This window comes from Gymnogyps californianus, chromosome 23 (genome assembly GCF_018139145.2).
Source record: "Gymnogyps californianus isolate 813 chromosome 23, ASM1813914v2, whole genome shotgun sequence".
NCBI classification, from domain to species: Eukaryota; Metazoa; Chordata; class Aves; order Accipitriformes; family Cathartidae; genus Gymnogyps; species Gymnogyps californianus.
In genome coordinates, this window is record NC_059493.1 from 2,986,143 (window position 1) to 3,010,937 (window position 24,795).

At 40.6% G+C, this 24,795-nt stretch overlaps 1 protein-coding gene across 1 annotated transcript in view; it reads left to right on the top strand.

Annotated features, from left to right (window-relative positions):
• The first annotated feature begins 23,283 nt into the window (after positions 1 to 23,283).
• The window catches only part of DUSP26 (dual specificity phosphatase 26), a 73,908-nt gene continuing 72,396 nt past the window's right edge, over positions 23,284 to 24,795 (top strand). Inside the window, exon 1 of the mRNA XM_050910355.1 lies at positions 23,284 to 23,345. The gene's annotated coding sequence lies outside the window, so the exon portion shown is untranslated. The remainder of the gene's footprint in view (positions 23,346 to 24,795) is intronic.

Sequence of the window (24,795 nt, forward strand, 5' to 3'; positions counted from 1 at the left end):
CAAGACTCAGCAAGTAAAGACTGGGCTTCATGGCCAAAGTCACAGCTTCTGCTCTTCTCTTCATTGGTGGTTTCCAGGAACAATAAAGTTAATTTAGTGCTCAAACCCTCCCTGAGGGTCACTGCAGAAATAGCAACCATTTTCATTAAATTCTCCTGTGAGGCTTGATATGAACAATACAGTTTGATACCATTGTGATAATATGCTCACCTTTCTGTCTGATATGCTGCTGTAGCAAATCCTGCTATATGCACAAGGGCCTCCAGCGAGGACAGGCTAGACCGTTTTCTCAGCCTTTGTGTCAACCAGTTATAGTAACATTTTGGTTATATATTGGTGTCAACCAGGACTGTAACATTTTTGTTTCCCAGCTTTGTGAGGAAATAAAAACATGCTCCCTCATCTACCACTCTCCATCATGGGGAATAAACCTTGAAGGACAAAAGAACAGAACCCAAATGCTAAAGATGACACCAGTGCAAATGTTGTACAATAGAAAAGCAAGTTTTTCCAGTGTCCAAATTTTATCCAGATGTATATCTAAACATCTAGCATGCAGGGAATTTCTAGTGAGGTTAAATAACTCAGTGGTTCTAGCATAGTTTGATACTTTAACAGGGCTCATACATGCTAGAAAAAACATTTAATTTCATTTCTTTCTTCAGCCTTAAAATCTCCACAAGGTTTTATTTTCCAGGCTCCAGCCTGAGTCCTCAGACAACTACTGCCAGTAAAGATGAAGAAACACATTTTTGGTTTTTGTTTGTCTCAAAGCAGCAGATGATTATGAATCACAGTCACATTTTGCAAAGCTAATGAGTGTAACTGATACATGTCGGTCCTCTTTCAGATGGCAGGAATTGTGGGAGGAGAAAGAGCATTCAATATGAGGTACAAAGCAAATTGTCATGCCAGCTGAATCCAAACAGACTGAATGCAGAAGGATTTAACTTGCATATACATCAGATGTTCATGTTCATCTGGTTAACACTTTGGAGCAGGCATGTTATTTTTAAACCACAAAGACATCATGTGTGACATGTACCACATCTGCCACATAGTCCAACTTATTAGCTAACACCAGTTTGAGCTCATTTAACCTGCCAGGTGAAAGATGAACTGCACAGGCATAACTAATTCTGACAGGGAAAGGACACTTCCTCAGTTCCAGGTGAGTTTTACTAAACTAGCAGTTAAATATACATAAAAATGTATCATACAGCATTCCCTTAAGCTGTCCCTTAAACCATGTGAGACCAGAAGCATACCTGAACTGAGAATTTAAATTTAACCAGGTTATTTGCTTTGATTCTACCATTCCTGTAGCTCGCCCTCATGTGTCTCCCTGTACTGAAAAAATCTTTGCAAAATTACTGCATGACTACATACCAAATTGTCTTGCAAGAATGGTTTCTTTGTCTATAGAGCTTTGGAATTCCTTTTCTGCTTGGGTCATCTGATAAGGACAGACATCTCCACAGATAGTTTTCTAATATCTGTCCTCCTAGACACTGAAAGGATGCAACATCTAAACAATCCATCTTTTCTGCCTTGATCTGAATGTTCTCACATAAATATTAAGTGGCTAAATCTGAGCTCCAATCAAACTTATGTCTACAGTTTGTATCTCAATTCAGCATTATATTAGGTTGCTACCCTGAGCCTTTGTGGCATAATCCTTGTTATTTACTTTCTGGTTTCCTACTCAAATCCAGACTTATTTTCCCCTTACAAGTTACTTGTTTTTTTTAAATTTTGCAATTCATTCTCAACAGCTGCAAAAGATTGCCCTGAATATAAAGTAACTGACACTAAAATTATCCACAAATCTATAAACATCTTAGCTAGGATGCAAATAACTTAGGCTTCCTAGCTGCATCTTGTTTAGAGAGAAATGTCAGGTTGAGGTCCCAGCTATTTTTCCTCCAATAACAGGAAGTGTGTATTGGTGTGCACCAGGGCAGGGGAAAGACTACATGGGACAAAATCCAGCTGTAGGGCAGTATTTACAAAGCAGACTTTGCACATTTTTCATTCTGTACCAGACACTTGACCCAGTGTCCTCTAGAACCACCTTTGCTGACTTTAGCACGTTCTGGCTTGGGTCCCAGGAACACCAGTGCCAGGAACCTAAAGAGAATAAACTGTTCTTGCAAATTTGAAGGCTGATTTTGCAAGCTCATGAGGTGTGGCTATTTTAGATTGGCTTTGGAAGAGGAATTGAACATTATCTGAACTAAACCTGAGCTAACTAAAGCATTAAGCAGGATTAGAAGCAAAGCATGGGCCTTAGGAATTGCAACAATTTTAATACAAGTTCAAACTATCCAAATATAGATTGGCCTGAGGCAGAAGTCTGTATCTGAAGACAACTGCAGGGAAGTCTGGTACCAATACAGACTTCACATTATAGTAAGTGAAACAAGACAACCCTTCCCCTCCAAACTGCCTGTGAATATTCAGAGATTGAAAAATATGCACCTGACGCTCTGCCCCCTTAAGATGGGCTTGTCCCTCTTAGCACTTGGGGGATACTAAAGAGTTAACATTGCAATATTTAAAAAAAAGAGGGAGGGCTAGACCCTCAAGATTTCAAAAATAGCTGCTGGGTATGAGCACGTTTCAGAAGACTGTCATAAGAGGCCAAATGTCCAAAGACATTGGTTCTGAAAGGCATTCAAATTATATGACCCAAATGTTGAAGAACTCCATAACCTTAAAAACTTGAGTTGGCTGATGGCCTCTTTTACAAGCCTGCCCCCAAATTCTACCCAAACCTGACTTTGCACACCTGCTAGAGAACCTCACTGAGGGGCATCGCTTGGGGCACCATTTTTGCACTGCATTGTTCCAGCAGGATTGTGTGCATGTATGAGCACACAGTGATATATGAGACTGAAGCACATAATCGGAGCAACAGTTCAGTCTGTTGATATATTAGTGTAATACTCTGGATGATGCAGGAGTATCAGAACAGGCCCATCTGATAACATGTACAAGTAATTCATCACCAGAATGAGTTGCTTCAATGATGTATTACTCAGGAAGAAAGAATGCACCATCTAAAGGGGGAAACAAGTCCAGCAAGAAAGGAAGCTGTTCATTTCTAGGGTGAAATATTCACAGAACCTTAAAGGGCTTCCTTGTCACCAAAACATTGGCACTGTGCAAAAATACATGATGTACATCCTCTCTCTTCATTCCCACCCCCAGGTACAAATCTAGTTAGTTGACCACTGGGAACAAAAGAAACTTCATTTCATATGCGCTAGAACCACAAACCTGAGTGCTGCATTCGAAATTCATATTGAGAATCCCCTCGGATTTCTTCAGAGTGTGGGATCTGCAGTTTAAGCACTTTACAACTTTGCAGATTAAAATAAATTCAATGAAGTGATTTTTAATTTCTTATTCTGTATTGATTTGCTTCTTTCTTCTGGCTTTTTGAGCCTATTTAATTTAGTCCAAACTAATCCAGTTGGCTAGTGGGAGGAACGGAAGGGAGGGGAGCAGAGCCTCTTCCCTAATAAATCCGGAGTGGCTTACATTCTCTAATATCTGCTGTATATAAGTTCTTTGTATCCGCAGAGATGACAGTACAGTGTAATGAGAAATGATTTTGAAGTAGTAATTTAAACCCTATACAATAATGGCACCAAGAGATAAATAATTAATGTTTCGCATTTTTTCAGTGCTTTTCATCTCAAGGAGTCTCCAGGCTCCTTGCAGTCTTTATAATTGACAAGAATCAATTCACTCAGTGTTCACACACATCCATCTAAACAGAACACAGACCCTGCTAAAGAACATGCTAAGCACAGCAGAAAAAGCTTGGACTGGAAGTAAAGAATGTTTCACAGCAGAGGAGGCTTCAGGGACAAAGGAGACTGTTGGCCAAACTGGAATTTGGCTGGAACTCAGAGTTTATCATCTGCCTATTTGCAAAAGGTGCCACTGAGTTGTTTAAAAACCCTCAGGTTTGTCTTGCTGCTCACCTGATGTAGGTAAGCTGGTAAAGAAAATAGATGCATCTCTAAACTGTTAGTCTGAAGGCCAGACTAGGTGAATCTAACATCACTTGCTGGCATTCAAAGCAATGAAAACAGATACTACCCTCAAAGTCTCCTATAGGAGCTGAGCACTCACTGCTCTTAAGCTACAAGCTGGAACCAAGTCACCACTGTGGCAATTTGTAATACAAGTCTTCTTCCTTAAGCCACCCTTCCAGTTCAGAAATGCAAGACCCTCTTCTGGAGAAAACACCACCTTACACAGTGTATCCACCACCCAACTACTAATCAAAAGCAAGCCTGCTGATTTTGTAAGCCTGACATGGTATACAGCTACAGAACAGCTCAGCTATTGCAATAGCATTAGCAATCATTCTCTATGAACCAGTGCACAAGAAAGGAACATACCCAGTTAGACATACTACAAAGAAGTAGAGACTTGTTTTTAAAGTGATTGCCATAAGACATTTTATGCTTCCCTCACCACCATCTTTTTTTCATGCTTGGAGGGGTAATAATTTCATTAAGTGATTAAGTGCTTTTATTCCTCTGACTCATAGTTCATAAGACATACAAGCATGAATTTCAATTAGTGTTTCTTACAGTGAAAATGTGATAAGGAAAACATTCCTGAGCAATGTAGAAAGGGTGAGCTAAACTGTCCTTAGTACCCCTGGTGTAAACCAGCAGCAACTCTATTGAACCAGCTGGAATATATGAATTTAAAACTAGTGCAATACCAGAACACAACTCAGCATGTCCAATCTCCTATTGCTCAAGCAGCTTTACTAAAAGGCAAAGTTAACAGTTCTGTGTCTGTCAGAACTAAAACCTTCACTTCAAGTGAGTTTTAATGCAGGAGTGCAACTATGTGCTTAATCCTGAAGGAAACAGTCCTGATGATCTAAGCATGAACCTAACCCCTGTAGCTGGATACTTAGCTCCTATGGCCTTTGCATTGACACCACCTCAGGGTGCTCTTTAGAAACATTCCTTTTCCATTAAGGCCAAAATAACCTGTTAAGAGCAATAATCCTGCAGCCACGAGAGCAGTCAGAAGCCCAGCTTCTCCAAAAATCCCCTTCTTTCCACTGATCATTTTCTTTCCAAGAATACTCTCCCATCTTACCCTACCACTGGCTGCTCAGAGATCAGAGTATGCTTGCATAAAATAGTTAATCTTACCTTTTTCCCCCAGCCCAGGTTTTTTGTTCTCAGCTTCAAAAGCTATGCTGGTGTCCTCAGAGTTAAATATGCATCTCATATCTACTATATTTCTCTGAAAACACTTGGTCTGATCTTAAAATTTTGGTACCACTCTCCTTTTTGGGTAAAGGTGGCAATGTGACAATGGAGACCAAGGCTATTCTGAACTAGAAGATTATTGCCATAACGTAGTACCATAGATAAACTTTCACAGTAATAGTTCATTGTTTTACCTCTACTTCCACAAAATAAAGTGGAACCAACCAGTTACCTTCCTGGAAAATTTATAACTTCTAGGAAATACACAACATCCAGTCTCTGGATTGTAAAAAAGAGCATGTCCTTGTTTTGTATAAGTCAAAACAGGGAGTTGAACAGAAGTCTAGAGTACCACAGCCAGAAGGCTCCCATTTTCCTTCTGGTTGACGTATGGATATGTTTGTCAGGCAAACTTTTAGGCAGAATAAGTTGGAGTTCCCAAAGGCAATCTTCCCTTTTCACCTTTCTTATTAGCCAGAGATATTCAGCCAGTGCTAATGAAATATTCATAGCTTCATATGGAGGATTAAGATGAAGCTGACCACTCCATTAGCTAAGATACTAGGAAAGGAGAGGGACAGTACAAGAGCTGAGCAACTCCTGAAGTTTGAGCTAGCTGGCTAAGCACAGTTGATATATTTATACTTAACACTTCTTTGGATGACAGCATTGGAAACCAATACACACACAGTCCTGTCTCTCCTTCAAACCTAAACAATGGGAGGTTCAAGTTTGTTCTCCTTGGCTAGAGAGTATAACTCTATACATCTTGACAGCTGTAACAGCAGTAAAATCTGCTATCAATAGAGCTCTCTGCCTGGGTTTACATAGGTTTGTAACCTAAACATTTGCTTTGCCTTTAAGTGCCCGGTTATTGATGGAAAGGTTCCCCATTCTGTAGTGTAAAATGGAAATCTTACAACTTCCTGGTTCAAAGTGAAGTGTTAAATCTATTCTTGGCTGCAATTATTTTAACTAGCTTTATACCAAACCAGGATATTGCAGTTAAAGTTCTGTAAGAGTTTTAAGTTGTTAAAAAAGTTTAAGCTCAGCTAGTGCTTTTTTTTTTTAGTGTGAAAACCCCTGATTTTCCATGAAGTCATGTAATAGTTTGGAAATTCAATGTCTCAGTTGCTTTTGCTTCTAGAAAACTAATTGCAAAAGGGAGCAGCTGAAGAGATAGGAGTTTGATTTTTCTATTATAGAGATGCTGCAAGGAAAGAACTAAAATAGATCCTCAGGAGAAGTAGGTTTCCATCTGAGCCCCAGAAGTATTGCCTTGGTCTGTACCAAACCCTCACTGTTTTCTCTCCCTAGGAGGTAGTAATTTCAATTTCAACAGCTGTCATTCAGTTACAAAGTAGAAAGTTTTAATTACCACCTCATTTTGTGTTTTCCTTGATGAATTTGTGTCATCATCAGTTACTGGACATGGACATTCATGAAAGTGCACAGTGGGCTTTTCTCCTGGGCTTATTATTTATCATCTAGATCAAACATTTTGAGAAGGTTAAAGGAGGAGGCGTTAAGTGCTCAGAGACAACAGCTGAACACCATATACTGTATTTGTGATGCCTTGCTTGCCTCCAAGTCCAGGCCTTTGGGGATGTAGCTGTAATAAATAAGCAACATCTATTTCATTCTCTAAAATGCCTGTGCAATTTCTGGAAGAAACCCTCCCTCAGTGGAACTAAAGCTGTTCTACTAGGCACAAAGAAATAAGCCCTCAGCCAGCTTTGGCTGCCAGAGCCCCACAGGAGTCAGAGGAAATACTCCAGTTGACAAAGCAGCATGGCTCCAAATGACAAAGCAGCATGGGAGTTGCAACAGTTTCATTTAAGTCCATAGTTAAATGAAAATCAGCTCCTAACCACATAGGTCCTTATATTATTCTGAGGCAAGAACTGACTGTAGGTTTTCCTGTCACCGTACCAGACTATAGTCTTAACCATAAGGCCATCCTCCAATGAAGGGTCCTGTAATAGTGAGGAGAAAAACAGTTTGAGAGAACAGATGCTGTAGCAAAAAAGATTCAGAAAAGGACACTTGTGTCAGGAGAGCCAGAAAAGAGACTACACTGCTGCAGCACAGTTTACTGAATACATAAACTCCTGAGGATGCCTATTTCTTTTGTGTCTATGAGCAGGAAGAGTTGCAGAGGGGGAAAACACCCACACAGACCTATCGCTCTAGTAGTTTTTCAAGCATGCAATGGATGGAATCAGACAAGCTTCCTGAGCAACAGCAGAGAAAGTTTTGGCTTGTAATTAAGTATGTCAGATGGCTTAAAGTAGCTTTGTTAACTGCTGAACACAGGGGACCTTCAACAAGATACAGCCAGTGAAATACATGTTTTTGCCTCCTTGCTGTTGTCTCAGCACTAACTCAGATCTATTTTCAAAGGTTAGACTAGTAGAAAACATGAGCCTGGCCAAGAGTTCCCTCAAATCAAGTTAACTTTTTTCCATGTTTCAGTGAGCTTTGAGCTAGGAACTGTGAAGCACACAGAGAGCATTAAACCTTCTCCAAACAGATAGCCACTAGCAACTGACACTGACCTGCTTTCACACTTGCAGTGTAGCAGCATACAGTCAATTACAGCATTTCAGTTAAGAATCAGAGATTCTTGACCATTGACAGCAATCTCCAAGTACACCCTTTGACAATAGGTTTTACATAATGTAGATAAAAGACGAGCTTTACTAAAACCCACAGAGGAGCAGATTAGACCCTCTCAACACTAAGACTAGCCTTCTTATAGATCCACATGATTATACCTTCCAGTGAGGCTCAACTTCAAGTTCTTTTGGGACAGAGAAATAAGTCAGACAATGATTATATCTCCAGAATGGGATATCCATTCCTCAGTTTGATCTGTTGTCTGTTCACTTTTCCTTTTATCACTTGTGAATGAGAACAGCACGGGTGATGGCCACTGCTATCGAGTGCCACTGATTCATTTTCATCCCTGTGTTGATTTCATATTGATCAGTGAGCTGAAACAGAGTTATTCAAATTCCTTCAGCAAAACTATCCCTAATGCTTCCATTCTGATGTTTTAAAAGAATGCAGATCTCTTACCTTCTCTTGTGATTTCTTCACACTGCTGAATTAAGCTATTTTTTCCATAAGACCAATCCAGACCCTTTTCCAAGGGCCCTGTTGTGCCATTGTACACAAACAGAAGCAGCAAGGGAGTTCAGAATGAAAGCCATGGTCTAACAAGACAAATAATTAACTCAGAAGTCAGATTTAGGAACATTATCCCTGTCTTTTGTACGCAGGATTTCAGGATGGAACGATTAAGGTTCTTAGCCTTTTTGCATTGGTAAGGAGATGTCAAATTCCAGAATTAAAACCTATTACCTAGTCCAGTGTCTTGAAGGAAAGAAACTTCTTTCCATTTACAGATGCACAGCATACACAATCTCTCAAAGACTCTGCCGAGAAAGATTGTTATGGTGGCTTGACATCAACAGCTTTGTTTAAAAAACAGCTTTCCTGTCCCTCCTTCCCTAGGCGTAACCAGTGCGAGCTACTGTTTGGGCTTTCATCTGCCAGGAGTGACAATTCTTCTCTCCCAGGGCACTGGCAGAGAGAGGTTTCAGTTTCCTGAACAAGTCAGGAGTTGAATGTGCCCTAATAAATATTCCTCAGTTGCCCAAAGTAATTATTTGTGATAAAGGCCAAATACGCGATTCTGATGAGGATGTCCTCACAAGTTTGTGGCCTGTAAAACTGTCAGGGCAAATGCCTTTCTACATTTTCATACCTCAAGCTGAGCTAACAAGTCAAGTAATTACCAGGGGAATTAGCTTGGATAACTATTGACAAAGACCCTGATCACTGGACAGACCTTCCTCTATCCACAGCGCTGCTTAACAGTTCTTTTCACAGTTTCTCCAGTGAATGTGAAGGTAGGGTTAACTCAGGTACCGTGGTAAATACAGGAGGTGAGGTGAGCTCAGTGCAAATAGTGTGCTGAGGCCCCCCTACTGCTCCAGAAAAGGAACACTAGAAAAATAAAGTATAGGAGCTTTTGAATACAGTTCTCATGAAAGCACCAGATTGACAGCCCAGAGATGGATGGCCATGGTTTATTCTCAGAACTGTGACAGCACAAGCTCTGGCAACAAATCCCTCTGCCCCTACCACCTCTTCTGAAAACATACAACTCCAGCCAAATCCCAGCCTGCATGTCCCAGCCATAGCTGAAAGGAAACAGATAATGCAGCTGGTTTGTTGGTATACCAATACATTTCTGTTATACTGGTGGTTTTGACAACATGGACACCCTTCAAATCAAAGAAGGTCTTGATAACTACCAAAATTATTCAGATCAATCACAAAACAATTGTCATAAGGAAACCATACTTAGTCTTTACTGACCTGGACTAAAGTGACAACAGCATCAAATCAAGTCCATTTTGCAGTAGCCCAGCATGAGCCAAGAATAGCAGGAGGGAAAAATAACATTTCCTACTCTTTCAGAAAGAGGTGAATGTAATATACCTGTGCCTGTTTATTACCTGCAGTCTGTTATACCAGCAATAATTCAAGGTAATATAGCTAGGACCTTTTATTATGCAGTCCGTCGAGCAGCCAACAGTTCAGGGTTAACAGGTTATGTACCTGTATCTGTTTATTATGCAGTCTGTTATATTACCGATTAAATTGCTTTTTCTTTCTATGGACAAAAGAACTGGGATTTTACATCTTCAAGCCAAATACCACATCTTTCAGAAAAACTTCATCTCCTCTTGGGCCATCCCCTGTTTTTCCAACACTCATTCTTTACACCAGACATGCCTGCTAACTGTTTCTTCTGAAGCAAGAGCTCCATGTAGCTGTGGTCTCCTTTCTCACAGCTCTGTGGTTTTGCTGGCTTAAAGCAACATCATGTCTTCTTGTATCACACTATCACAATCAAAACGCAGACATGGAATGAATATTTGATGCTATGAGGCAGCAAAGGACCAGCAAAACAAAGCTTCTTGTTTCAAAGAAAACATCTTTGTGCAGAGCATGTTTCAGCTACAGCTCCTTTCCTCCTGCTCTGTGTTGTTACAGGTTTATCTCAACTTTCTGACTGAAAGTCCAATGTAATAGTGGAATGAACTAAACATACGAGAATAATACATTACAAAGAAATCTGAGGATCTGGCATATCCCAGCAAGAAACAGAAATAAATCTTCAGCAAACTTGTCTTCACATTCGCCTGCTGGATTTGACATGTCCAGAGACCTGAAACATTAAGTCTCAAATCACAACTGCTCTACATAGTTATCTACCAAAAAGGGACAAGCTCACTTGTAATACCCACTAACAAACATAACAAATACAAGCATGGTAGTCTTGTACTGTGCCCCTGTTGCAACCTAGGGACTGCAACTTCTGCTTTTCTATAGATTTAGACATATAGAATTGAAAGGGAGTATGTCAGCAAGTCCACTGTGTTATTAACCCCTACACAAAAGGGTATGAAATATAAGTTCCCTGAAGCCATTTTGACAGTTTAGGTAGGACTTCAAAGATAGACTAGTACTGTATTAATTCAGAAGGGTAAGTTTTTCTTCTCAAGAGATGGTAGCATCAGTACTCACCAATATGTACCCTAAAAAAACTTTCAGCTGAATGCCACCCTTAGACTCTAGAGGTATCTCTCCAACAGTAACTTCCATTCAAAGCCAGCTCATTCCAGCAACATCAAATAGGTACAAAATTAGTACAAGAAGGGGGGAATCAGTTTGGAGTAATTCTACTTTTACATGATCGTACTTAATTTTTTTCTATATGTTATGGCATATTCAATTCAGTTTTCACAGCCATAAAGAAACTGGTGCTGGAAGGGATTAACTTCTCCTTGTTCTGCTAATAGAGCAATTTTCCACCTGCCACTAAAAATCTCAAGGTAGGAGGTGTTTGTAGCAAGGGTTACATATGAAGAAACAGGATTTGGCACAGGCTGCAGGACATAGTATTTATCTGCAGATGTCAAAATTCCACAAAACAGCTGTCAACTTTGTTTTACACACAAAAGACCCTGTGGCAAAGCAATTCACCTAGAGGTCTCCCACTGTTCTAGAGATGGAACAAAACTTGGGAAATCCCAGTTACCATGCCAGCTGGAAACTACAACTTGCAGTGAGATTAGAGGAGTAGCTTCACTGAGTAGGGTGGGCTAATCCAGAAGTTTATCACTTCCACTACCAGAAAGCAGTGCTACTCCTCTCCCTTCTGTTCTTGCTGCTTATCCCCACCCGCCCCAAACTCAGCTGACTTCTCTGTAAGTCAGTTCATTTCACTAGCATCAGAAGACTAGCCCAGGGAAAAAAGGAAAAAGAACAAGCAACCAGACAGCTTTTTGCCTGAGCCACTGCAAGAGAGTGTGAATGAATGAAACCCCATGCCTAGCAGCAGAGCAAGGAAAAGCAAGACCTCTCACTGTCCCCTAAACTGCTATGAAGGGTCAGCTGGCTCCAAAACTACAATTCTGTGTGTTAACATGTCACACAACAAGCCTAGTAGTTGCACTACTGTCTACCACAGGTTAGAACTGCCCTTAGTTTTTTTCAGACTATACAATGTTAAACAGTTTTGGAAGGTAGCATCTTTCAACGCTGTACTTTTTTTTAAGGGGGGAAGATCCATCTCTCTCCTTTGGCAGCAGCTGCTTGTCTGTTATGCAAGGATAAATATTCCTGGCTTGCTCAAAGTATATTAAGGATCCTTGAGGCCTTTACAAGGCTGAAAAACTACATCTCTGCCTCAGTATCCTCTCCTCTGAAACAGGATAGCAGCATCCTTTCTTTCACAGGCCCCTTCATCAAAAGGTAAGACCTAGTATAACAATACTCTTATTTCAGACAAAGACTATAGTCATTAGTGTAATACAAATAAAACTCTGTGCAATTACAGACTAATGCCTGGTAGACTCGTTCCAGATGCCATATCCCCTCCTAATGCCTCACCTCCGCATTCTCCCTGGCCTGTGTTGCAGCTAGTCCTTTAAAAACAGTCAGCCTTGGTGAACTCCTTTGCCTCCTCAGGAATGCAGCAGGGTTATAGGAGCACAGTTCTATCTATATGGAAATGCAGATTTCAAAAATATCCATCCTAGTAATCAAATCCAGAGGAAACAATCCCCTAATATGGAGCTAATAAAAGTTGATTTTAAGTCAGCCTGAAGCTGTAAGCAATAAGAAGCAGATTTATAATGGCAGCTTTCATTATTGCTGGTTTTGTTCTTTATAGTCTACACCAGCATAAAGCTATTGGTCAGCTTGCTACTGAATTTACCTGTATTCCCTAACCTCACTTAGTTCAAGCCATGTTTCTTCTTCCATTCAGATAACTCTAAACCTGTCTGCCTACACACAGAGGTTGGGTAAATCATGGTAGCTTAACTTACTTCAATAATTAGACTGATAAGAAGCAAGGCATCAAGCTTTTTTCCCCACATCCTTCCCCCTCACATGCTTGCAAACACATGCCTGGTGCTGTTAGAAGAGGCCAGTGCTGCCCCTAGAATTATTGATCAGTCATTGAAATCCTGCTTCAGGTAGTGATGAGACTGTTAACTTCAGGGTGAAAAACAGTCTGTGTAAGTGAGAGATGAAAACATGAAGAGTCCTGTGACAGAGTCAAGGGAAATTTTCCCCCCTCCTCCTTCTTCACATGGACCTGTAGCTATAAGCAGCAGTGAAAAGGATCTGTACGTCATTAGAAATGAAGAGGATCAATCTCTTCAGTGGTGCAAGGAGATGCTTCCACAAAAACAGAGGACAACACTCAGTGAAACACACTTGATGGTTGGCAAGGCCAAGCAGCCTACCAAGTTGCAAGCAGAAGCCAGCTGAGGAACACAGTACATATTTTAAAAAGACATGGAGAAATCAATCCAGATCACCCCCAGTGGAGTCAGTCTGGCAGAGTATGCAAGAAACAAGCATCCTTCCACCTCAGTAATCTCCAGAGGATTAAGCCATCTTTATTAAATCCTTTTTGGGCCAGTTTTATCCATGGTAAACACACCATTTAAAATAAAAGTCACCACAAATTATTTTGACCTTTTATGAAAAAGACACTGCTACCGCAATTGACTGCTGTATGATTACACTCTAATATCTGCACCTACCATCTATTCAGATAAGCATTACCCATGAAATTCACTACATGACTGAAAACAATTAGTGTCAATCATTAGTATGCTTGGATTCCAACAGAATCTTTGAAGACCAGAGAGCACAAGTCAGTGCATCAGTTAAGCTTCTAGCTATATAAATTAACAATACTTTCCTTAGCAAAGCAAAACTACAGACACAACTATAAGCTTATTTTAATCAAGACAGATTACCTTGGAGACCCTAAATATCAAACCAGTCCATCTAGGACCTTCCTCATTTCAATCAGCTAGTGGCAGTGACAAGCAGTGAAGCATTTCCATACAGCTTATACAGATTTACCATTGGAGAGATATCTATGTGAGCCTCAATCTCTAGGGCTTGTCCACTGTGTCTTTGCACAGCCAAAGTTAAAAACAGATCCTCCCATTTTAACCTTCCATCACACAGTTACCTGGGATTGCAGAGGCTTGGATATGAAAGATCTGGTCCTATCTGGGTCATTCAGTTCTACTTAGAAGACTGGCAATTACCTGACAGTCAGGAGCTTGAGCATATCATAGGTGTATCCCCAGAGAAATTTAGAACCAATTCAGGAATATTAGGGTTGTACTCATTGCAGCAGCAGTAGAATCAGACCCTCTGTCTCCAAGGCTGTCAGTCTTCTTTCATTGCCATTACATGTACTCAAAGGGAACTCCCCAGAAGAGGTTAGGCTATTCAAAGTCTCAGCCTGCTTTAACATAAAGGCAGGCTGCAATTGGTAACATATCAGACATGCTTCTCAAAGTATTTTCCCTTTTCCCAGCAGCATAACCAGAACAAAACACCACTTTGGCACAAAGCTGAAGTGCAAAACGCCCAAAACTTACAGCAAGTCATTCATAATTACCAAATAGTCCAGCAGCTAGCAATCAATATATTATGCTGTGTGAACATAAAGATATAAAACTAAAATCTTAGTGAAATCTTCATTTTTTTTCTGCTAAATGAAAATCTGTTCCTCTGTTTGTCAGCTGTGGCTGAAGAGATCTTTCACTGATATTACGAAATACAAAAATAGAAGGGGCCATATCTGGCATTGTAATTGGCAATGTAAGAAAAATAAAGTTGTAATTTCAAGGCTTACACTGTAATACTAGTGATTAGAGGAGACTGGATAGGAACCCAAGACTATCAGCAGCAAGTGAGAGAACTCCTCACTTGATTTCCAAGAACAACTCAAAATGCAAATTAGACATGCAAGAGGACAGGAGTCAGGCCTAGCCTATCCATCCAATTAGGACAGCTTCAAGAAAATTTTCCTTTTTCTCATTTGGATCTGATAATGAGCTGGGAATAAATCAGGGCTACAATGAAGGGAAATAATTTGGTGGCATTCTAAAAGACTGTCTTTTAAGAGCTATTTAGAGGCAGAATAAAGAGGTCTTCATTGGTTACTAGCTGTATCAAAGGGCTGAATGAATGTTAGATCTCCCACATGGACCTGCTGGGATACTCTGTTCAAAACACTGATTTTTTTTTTTTTCCAGTGGCTACTTCTATCAGAAAGGTTCATTGACATGGTTTTAAAAAGATCTTTTGGGGAGAAAAAAGAAAAACAAAACTTTAAGTGTTATTATTCCACTTTAACACACAAAAGGCTTATTTTAAAAAAGACATTACCATTACAAAATTCACTTCAGAGCTGAAGTCAACGCATTTCAAATTCATCTAAGATTTTAGGACAAATCAAGATCTGAACCAGTTTTAGGTCTACGCAGTTTTGCCTTTTTCATCCCCAAAGCTACTTTGCAGAATAAACCAAGATTGTCATCACAGTTTCAGGAGTGAACCACTTGTGTGGCTAGGACAGAACGTAGCCCTATTCTCAAGAGGTTTTTACTGTCCAGTGCATAGATCTTTCATTTGTCTGAAACACATTCCTTTAAACCTTATTTTGTGCAGGTCTGAGCAATGACATCATACACAAAGCAACAGGGAACAGTCCTAAGCAACCTGTTCAAGTTAGAGTGCACAGATACACCTATGAGGCCCTTACCTGACAGGATTCAGGGGTACGGAACCCAACAAAAGTCCTCTGTACTCAGTAGAGCCACACACCTTAATTACCCACCCAGTTGTAGCCCTGTTTTCAAAATTCCTACAGATAGAAGTCTAACCTAATGCCATTTAACTTTTCACCAGCTCAGCATCTGACTTAAAAACTATTAAATTTCCCCTAATTATGATTAACAAGGCAGCAAGTTCAAAATGCTATATACACAAAATCATGCCAGGCATACAGAGGACAGGTGTATTTTTGATCTCTGGATAGATAGCAATTGATTCCTATATAGTGTAAAGTTATTTTATACCTCTCTAGATGCATTAAGAACCTTAAATTGACTGTAAGCAATTTTTTCCTCAGACTAATGTAGTGGGATGCAACTAATCAAAGTGAGAATCAGAATCTAGAATTCAACTTGGGCTTTTCACAGCTTGAAAAGCTCAATGCCACACTGGAGCCAAGATTTATAGGTAACAAAACCAAAGTGATAGCAGGCAGACTCAAGTCTCTAACATCTATACAACAATTGGTACAAGTATTCTGTGGAACATTTTATAACATTTTCATATGACAAAAGCATAATATGTTATTAATTATAACAGACTGGGTTGGGAATAACCTAGACTCTTGACTTTATTTCCAGCACTGGGCTCTTCAGGTAAGTCCAGCTGCCCTTGCAAATGCTTTTACCATAGTAGCAAATAGCTCCTGTACCAAGTGGCTCAAACATCTTGAGTAAATCATTTGTGAGAAAATGGGCATCTCTGACACTTCTTGTAAAGTATTTACATGAGGTTTGTTGGTTCATTTAAGCTTTTCAGTGTTGCACATAAATTCTGAGGAGAAAGAAACATTCATGATCCACACATGTCTAAATATTCCTCCACCAACATTCAACTCAGCAGAAAGGCAGTATCATGCATGCTGGAGGAGGAGCACAGCAGAAAAACACCAGAAAGCCTTCTTGCCCTATTTATTTCAGGGAACTCCCAGATTCTACTTTTATATCTTACTGACGTCTGAAGATGAGCAAGTTGTTTCCCTGCTGTGGCCTTTCTAAAATGTTAAGCAAAGTTTTATTTAATTTATAATAGTCACATGAGGCTTTATTATAATAAAAAGCTCCAAGGGCTTTTCCATTTGTGATGACTTAATACATCCATAAAATCAGTGTGCAAAATGCCTTGGACCCTAATTAAGACAAGTTGAATCCAGAGACAATACCACATTGACATTAAGGTTAGCAATACAATCTGTTGGCAGAAGACAGCCATGGAAGCCAGGGCGGGGGTATTAAATGCTTTACTGAGGATCAGTGTATGTTGCAGAACAATATCCTGCTGCAGTATCTACTACTAAGAATGGTGGCATCTACACGGTCTTTGAGTAATTACCTCTTTTGGTAAGAGGTCTCACATCTTGGTTACCCATATTATCTTCTGCATGTTCTGCTCAACTGTACATCTGTGATCACAGTAGACTGTAATTTCCAAATTTCTAAGACAGACACAGGGATATGGACCCCAAATAGCACAACATGAGTCAGCCTTAGCTATAGCTCAAGTTCAGCTTAGTTTCCCCACAAGCACGAATATTCCTTCACCTATACAGTCTCATTGACTTGTATATTCACAGTAACAACACAATATGGGACCATGGCTTCCAGGCACTAGACACAGCCTTTCCCTGAAGATGTACAGTTACAATATAGGCCTTTGGATTCTTCTCCCTTACAGCTGTTTCTCTAACAGAGAAAGCAACAGGTTTACAGTGATGTTCATCATTCCTGGATTGTACAGAGCTAGTGTTAGATTCTTCAAGTTTGTGTTGAGTAGAAACATACTGTATTTACTTCTAATATTTCTGGATGCTGCACAACTCTGCCAGATTTCCCTCTGGGGACAGAATAGCTAGATACATTTCAGAAACATCAGGCTGCCCAGGGAATAGCACCTCTCTCTGGCAAATATTAAACAGTATTTTCTTTTGGCAACACATGTTAAGTGCAACCTTATCCACAGTATTAACAGGTGAGTTTTTGTGCATGACTCCTATGCAATGCTCTAAACCAGATACAGAACAAGAAGTTCCTGTGATTACTGACGTTAACAACAGCTATGATTTTTCAGAAGGGTGAGGCAAACAGAATTACAACAGCCATTTATTTTTAAGTGGAGAGCAGTTGCCCAAAGTCCTAGGTACAGTTATTTCAGAGTAAGAGTTTACCATGTAGAAAAAGGAACAGCAGACTTCAGATTAACCTTCCAGCCAACATCTCCTATCAAGCATTCACGCTAGACACCTGCTGGGAATGTTCGTAATCTTACCTCCTCCCTATAAGGACTGCTTACTCCCCAGACACATATACACATTGTTAGAAACCCAGGTTAGAGAGCAGTACAAACAGACCCATAATTTTTTTTTGTTTACAGAGCTCTGGTCTCCAGTGCTTGAAAGGATAAAATTGCCTGTAATAACAACTATCAAGAAAGCTCTCTGGGTAATTAACAAAGCTGACATGACAAACAAACCCAAAGAGGTAATTCCCCCAGCTCCAACATGAAATTAATGTATTATTTCTGCCCTTTCAACACTGCAGTCAGAAAAATCCTGTAAGTCAGGGCAGTAAGGTCACCTCCATGACTTCATTGTGGGCAGATCATCAATAAACTATTTGCTGCACAAGGTATGTTTATTTTGTCAATGTGCTGGTTCCTGTTTTGCCAAGGAGTTTCAAATCAATACCCAACCATTGAGACTTCCAACCTGCTTCAACCTCATGATTATTTCTGTCTTGTAGCAAAAAAAAAATCAGTGGAATTAAACTGCTAGAAGACCATCCTTCCTCCTGTCTTAACTCAGTATAAATATAAAGGAAGTGGAGGAAGTCTCTTTAGAGCCAAGATCTAGCACACCCAAGAGCACTACCTTTGATATCTTTACCACTCAACACAAACTCCTTCTGTAGCTGTCACCTTCAGCATCCTACATTCTCCAAGTTGCCCACAACTCAGGAAACCTTGGGATTTTTGCATGCCAGTTGGCAAGACATATTCTAGTAGTGAGGGCTACCCTAGAAGTAAATGCAGGCTGGATAAACAGGATACGATTACTTAAACCACAATTCAGCATAACTTCGGCCAAATCTTGGAGTAAACACAAGGCCCACTTATCTATACAGGTACCCACATTTTTGATAGCGCAGTTAAGTGCATTGAGTTCTCCCAGTGTACTGAAGAGCCACTTGTTCCAACAGAATTTAGAACTCAAGACTCCCAGACTTAGAGGAACAAGTGTCCCCTTCTGTCCTCTTCAACATTTAAGTCACCAGTGTCTCAGGGTGGCAGCTATACTTAGACTGTTTTCTTTTCTAGGCTCCTATTTTTATCATTGTCAAACAGGACTTCGTTCCACCTAGTATAGATGCCCTTATAGTCCCTTACCATGCATCTTTAAAGCACTTGACAACAGGCAAAACCTGACTTTGTGTATAAACACTGTAAACAGATTCATATTCTGTGACTGCTCATTTAAGACAGGGTAATAAAAGCTTGTTGACTTAGAGCAAGGCAAGCCATACTTCATTGCAGGGGGGAATCACACTTCCTTTATTGTTCTTCATTAGAAATACAAGTTGCTTCAAAAACCCCAAAGCTTTCAGTCAAAGAGGTTGGCAGGATTAGTAAATAAGGGATACATTTTAATAAGGGAGTGGTCAGCACAACCCCTTCTTTTACAAAATAGATTTGACAAAAGACAGCTTTCTCCCCACCCCTTATTGCATTTCTAGTACATTTCAGAAGAGGAATGATTCCCTCCAAAACCCTAAACTGACATGGCTTCATACAAATCAATCTCCTATCACAGCCAGGAGAGGCAGAATAAGACAGAAAGAAAATCTCCTCAGCATCTCTTTAATACCAGCATCTAGCCTGATTGCTTGTATACTCATTTAAGATAAGGTTTCCTAGCAACCTCAGGGATTTGTAATTAACATTGGGCTTTGAGAAAGACTGCTTTTTACATCCCCTGGTTTCACCTCTAAGATTGAACTAACATAGTTCTAAAATTGGTTTTAGTTAAAGTCACACATCTTGAAAGAAGTTAGATATTTTAATACTAGACACACTCCTTCAGGTGGCAAACTTGACTCTTAAAAATGAGATTCTAAAATTATCTGGCTCTTTTTGCTCTCACATCATGGTAAACCTTGATGGGCTGTTTCACATACACCAGTGTGATATAGATAGGTCAGGGAGATTTGAACAGTATAAATCTCAGTACCAATGCAGTTTCAGCAGTGTAAGAGTCAAAATTAGATCTTTTTTCTGTGATAACTAGAACACCCAAGACAGACAAGACATTCCTCTTTTCCTAGACTCAAGTATTACAGCTTTTGCTGTTTACTGTTTTTCACTACCAATAACAATGAAGTAAAATATTCATGTGCTATCATTATTCTAATGCCTACAAGGATAGGAGAGACAGTTACTAGCCATCATACTGCTTGAAGGAGCCAAAAGTTATCAGTATCATTTCTCAGCTAAGTTTTATGATAATTGACATTGGTAGCATTAAATCCTAACTAGTCAGCTACAAAACCTATGGTGAAAAGCATGAAACACCCATAAGCATCAACCTAGAGGTAAATCTATGTTACATGCACAGAACTAAAACCTTACTAAATAAGACAAATAGCCCCACCAGCATCTGAACAGCTAACTGCATTAAGGAAATATAAAACTGTCTCTAACCATGACAAATTCCCCACACAGCTTCAGCTACACAGATGGAGCCCCCACCTTCCTTGCTCCCTTTCCTGGCCAACACTGAAAGGAACAAGCCAGTTGTAATGCCAGGACAAGTCAAGAGCTGATCACAGAATGAAAGAAGGAAAGCAATATATTGGCTAAGAGAAAACACAGAAGAAAAGCTCAGCTTAACAGAGTGTATTACTTAAAAGCAATTGAAGACAATGGTTCTAATTACAAGCCAACAGGAGACCCTCTGTGTAACAGCTTTGTTCCACTTGGACAGACAGTTACAACCTTGGATTAGGGGAGATGCAGTGTAAGCTTATAGCAGAATGGAGACAACTGTCCGAATGTGAGGCACCCATTGCTGGCAGAGGACACAGGCACAGGAGAGAGGGACCCATGACAACAGGAAAGTATGTTTTCCATACCATGTCTGGAAACAGTAAAGTGCTTCTAACAGAAGTCATACAGTTGGATGAAAGTATATGATAAAGGTAGCAGCATTAGATAAGCTTTAATCTACTATTACCACTGGAATTTTTTTTTTATTAACAAATTAGACACAAAAGCCTGAATCTCTACAGTCTGACCCTTTATTCCTGTATGCTGAGCATGTCCCCTCCCTCATCCCCCTGCATGTGTTTCTACAAAAGCAGTGACTGACATAGTACCTTCTACTGCATGCTCTATGCTTTGGTCACAGGCCCATCCCATCAAACAAGATAATTACTTGCCATCTTCACTTCATCTAGAAGTCATTCACAACTGATCCATCCCCCCTTACATCCAAGCTTCCTCTAGTTCATTGGAAACCCATCTACTATGAACAAGACACACACCTATTCAGTGCAAATAAGAAGAAACAAAAAACATACCCTACCAGAGCTGCACATTGATATCAAGTTAGGGAGCCTCTCTGAGCCACAGCTTTATTCTTTCCATCCTCTACACAGTCAGTGCTGTGGTGATAAGTCTTAACTCAAAACAGTTGAAAGTGTTTCACATCAGAGCATCTCACCTGACTGAAGAGGTGCTTGGGCAGAACTAAATGCTAAAGGAATGGGTTACTTTGCCTTAACAAAAGCCAAGCTTGCATCCAAAATACTCTCAGTGAAATGAAAATATTGCCATTTAACCAGAAAAACACATTAAGTGGTTTTCCTCATGAGAAGTTTGAAGTGAACTTTCACTTTCTAGTGAATTAAGAACCAGGAGAAAGGAAACTGCAGATAAAAACCCCACAAACAGCAGTTGCATTTGGGTCTTCCTTCACTTCAAGTATTTTGGTGTTCTCATTTCAGACTTCCCCTCCCCTTAAACTAGCAGATTTCCACAATGATGAAAGTCTTTCCCCAGCCAACTCTACTGCAGATTTTGCTGCTTTAAGTCACTTCTCCATAGGCTGAAGTGGCCAAACCCAGCAATAATCAAACACTTTTTCTCCCTTCAAGAACTGCTATAAACTCTGGGTCAATTAGGACTAGCAAAACAAAAAAAAGACAGGTAAAAATCAAAGTGACAAAGTCAAGCTTGGAACCATATTAAAGCATGAGACAAAGCTCAGATGTAACATGATTTTTAGACTAAATAACCTGCTCATCAGAGAGCTCTTCCACATCTTTAGCTTGATCTTTGCTGTTCATATAGAGTAGGCTGCAAAGGTCAGGAAGTATCAGATAGAGAAATGAGCTCTTACAATCTTTACTATTCCCAGGACACAGGGAAAAGGAAGCATCTTTCTGCAGTCTTTGGCACAACAAGCTTTTCAATAGTCAGCTTAGACATTTGAGTAACTCTAAATCCCTGTTGCATAGCCTTTGAGTTGCATAACCTTTGTATTGACAGTAGATTTTCAAGGTTGTTCTGAGGGGTTTTATTCCCTCTCTGCTCCACGCAAGCCTCCTGCATAGCTTTATTGCTAAAAGGTTGCCAACAGTACTCAGTTTTAGAAATTGAGACAGCAAAGCTTACTGCTTCTTTTAGAATAAGAGCAGGGAAGAATTATTCTTTTCCTCAGAAGAAAGAAAATAAGAATTTTGAACAAGACTCATCACTCAGAGCCCCCTTGGCCTCATTTAGCACCCTGAGAACTCCAGGATTAAACATGCCCTGGAGCCACACTACACAGTACCTCAGCCATAACGCAGCACATCCATAATTTCTATTTTAATAGTACCCAGATACTGTACTTTTTAAGCAGGAACAAGTTTTTAAGCCAGCAGATATTCCTCAGTTCCCAAACCCATTATTTTTGTCACTACTTACTGAACCATCTAGAAGTTTGAGCAGAAACAAAGCCAAGCACTACCACTAGACAACATTACCAAAACACACTAACACCCTTCTCTCCACCCAGAAAGCTGCTTCATGACCCTCTATTGACCAGGGAAACCTCCAGCAATAGACGCCTTTGAAGTTGCGCCAGAAGTAGCAGCTTTTCCACTTTAACACTTCCTTCATTTCTATTGCTTGAATTACTCCCCCTTTTTCAGGATGCAGAGTTTAAACACTACTAGAGATACCTATAACATTATTTGTCAGGGGCTGCAGGCCCAGTGCAGGCCTCAGACTTGCTCCTCACCAAGCTGCCATTTCCCTACTAGACAGTAGCTGTTCCTACACAGTCCCAGCACTATAGCAGCACCACATACCAGATATACTACCTAATTAAAAAAAAAAAAAGTTCATTTAGCTAGGCACAAATCTCCTCAGAGAAAGCTGCCCTCAACAGCCAGCTCTCCTCACAGAATCAACCCACCACAGCTCCCTCACCCCCATAATGCAATTACTTACCTGAGGCAGCAGCTCCTCAGGCATGCAGGCCGGCCCAACACCACAGCACCAGAGCAGTGCTCCATACCCCACTACTCCCTCACAAAACAGTCGTTACCTCCCCTTTTCTGCTTTAAATACCCGCCTTCCTCCACAGGTGGGGCTGGGGAGAGCAGCCCCTCCCAGCACCGCCCTCAGCCGAGCCCCATCAGCCGCGCCCCGACACGGCCCACCTGGGCCGGGCAGAGCCCGCCCCGCGCCGCGCCGCTACAAAACCCCCCTCAGAAGGGCCTTGCTTCTCCTAGAGGCGGCTGTTGTTTTCTTCTCCTTCTCACCTGGGATGCCTGCGGTGCTGTTGAGGCGTTCCCTGCCCCTCCTCGGCTACAGGTACCGGTGGCCTCACTTACCTGAGTGGTGGGGTTGCTGCACCCTCTTGTTTTCTCCTTGCCTTAAATGTTTGGCTTTAAGGGATGATTATTTTCGTTGGGTGTCTGCAGCTAGGTCGTGCTTTGAGTCAGGATTTGGTTAAGTGATGCAGGCAGAGGCTATGCCCGGGCCTGTTCTCCTGAGGGGATAAGCACAGGCCTCGGGCCCTGCCTTAGAGCTGGGGTCTGGGCCCTGGTGTAATGCACAAGGGCTTGAAGGAGACTGAATTTTTACTCTTAGCAGTACTTAAGCCTGGGCTGCTACACTCTATCTCTGCTTTTCAGTCCTTAGCTGATCTCAGCTGTTCCTGCTGCTCCCATGCAGCAGAAGGAATCTGGATGAGGAGCAAAACTTAATGGTTTAGGCTCATCTTGGGCTGTGCTCTCTGGCTTCCCTCAAGTGCCAAGAGGGCACAGAGAAGGGGGGGAATCTCTCAGGCTTTAAAAAGTGTCATTTTCTTGCCCTTTGGGCCCTTCTAATGTATCATTTTATCTTATTTGCTGTTTTTATCATGCTGTAACCTGGCGTGCTTCTCAGCATCAAAGAACATTGCTTTATTGTGACATTTTCAAATGAAAACTACATGGCAGTAATAGCTTTCCAAAGAGTGTTCATTTAGCTTGGCAGGGAGAAGGGGGGGAAAAAAAAAAAAACCCAACTCTACATAAAACTAGTGCTTTGAGCAAAACTCTATGATGATTATTTAGCAAACAAGCTCCTCTATTAGAATGGCAGAGAGGAAGATTGCATATCCAGACTAAATTACACTTTACAGGGAGATGGCACAGAATGGCTTTCTGCTGAGGTTATGCTTAAATTATAGCTGTTGCTAAAGCAAACAGCTCACAGTTTATATGTGAATTTGAATTATGCATCCAGCAGGCAGTATGTTTATGAAAAAAAAAATGAAGTCAAGTCAATAGATTGCTAAATTGCAACCACATTTGTAAAGGACAAAAATAACTGTGGTAGTAGGGCATCAAAAATGAACCACAAACATGCATTATTCACTGTTGTCCAGCATTCTTAAGAGAAACGTTTTGGCTCTTGAACACCCTAGGAATCACTGCCAATGATAAAATTGTAAGGTAACTAGGTAAGTTTCTGACTCTTGTGAGTGTTTAATGTTTCATTTGGGACCCTCAGTGTCTTAAAGTTGGCCAATGCTTTGGAGAAAAATGTTCATAAATGTGTAGTGTGGTGGTGAATGGTTTAGGATGTCTTCTGGAGGTGTTACTGTAGTAAGAAGAGTTGTTCATTTGCATCAAGTAGTGTAGATAACCAGTGGAGGTAGATGTGAATTTGTTAACCTGTATTGCATAAACTGGAGGCAGTGTTTTCAGAACAGATTAGGTAATTTGAAAACATTGGTCCATGGAGTGCTGTGGGGCATGTCAGGCTCCTAATGCAC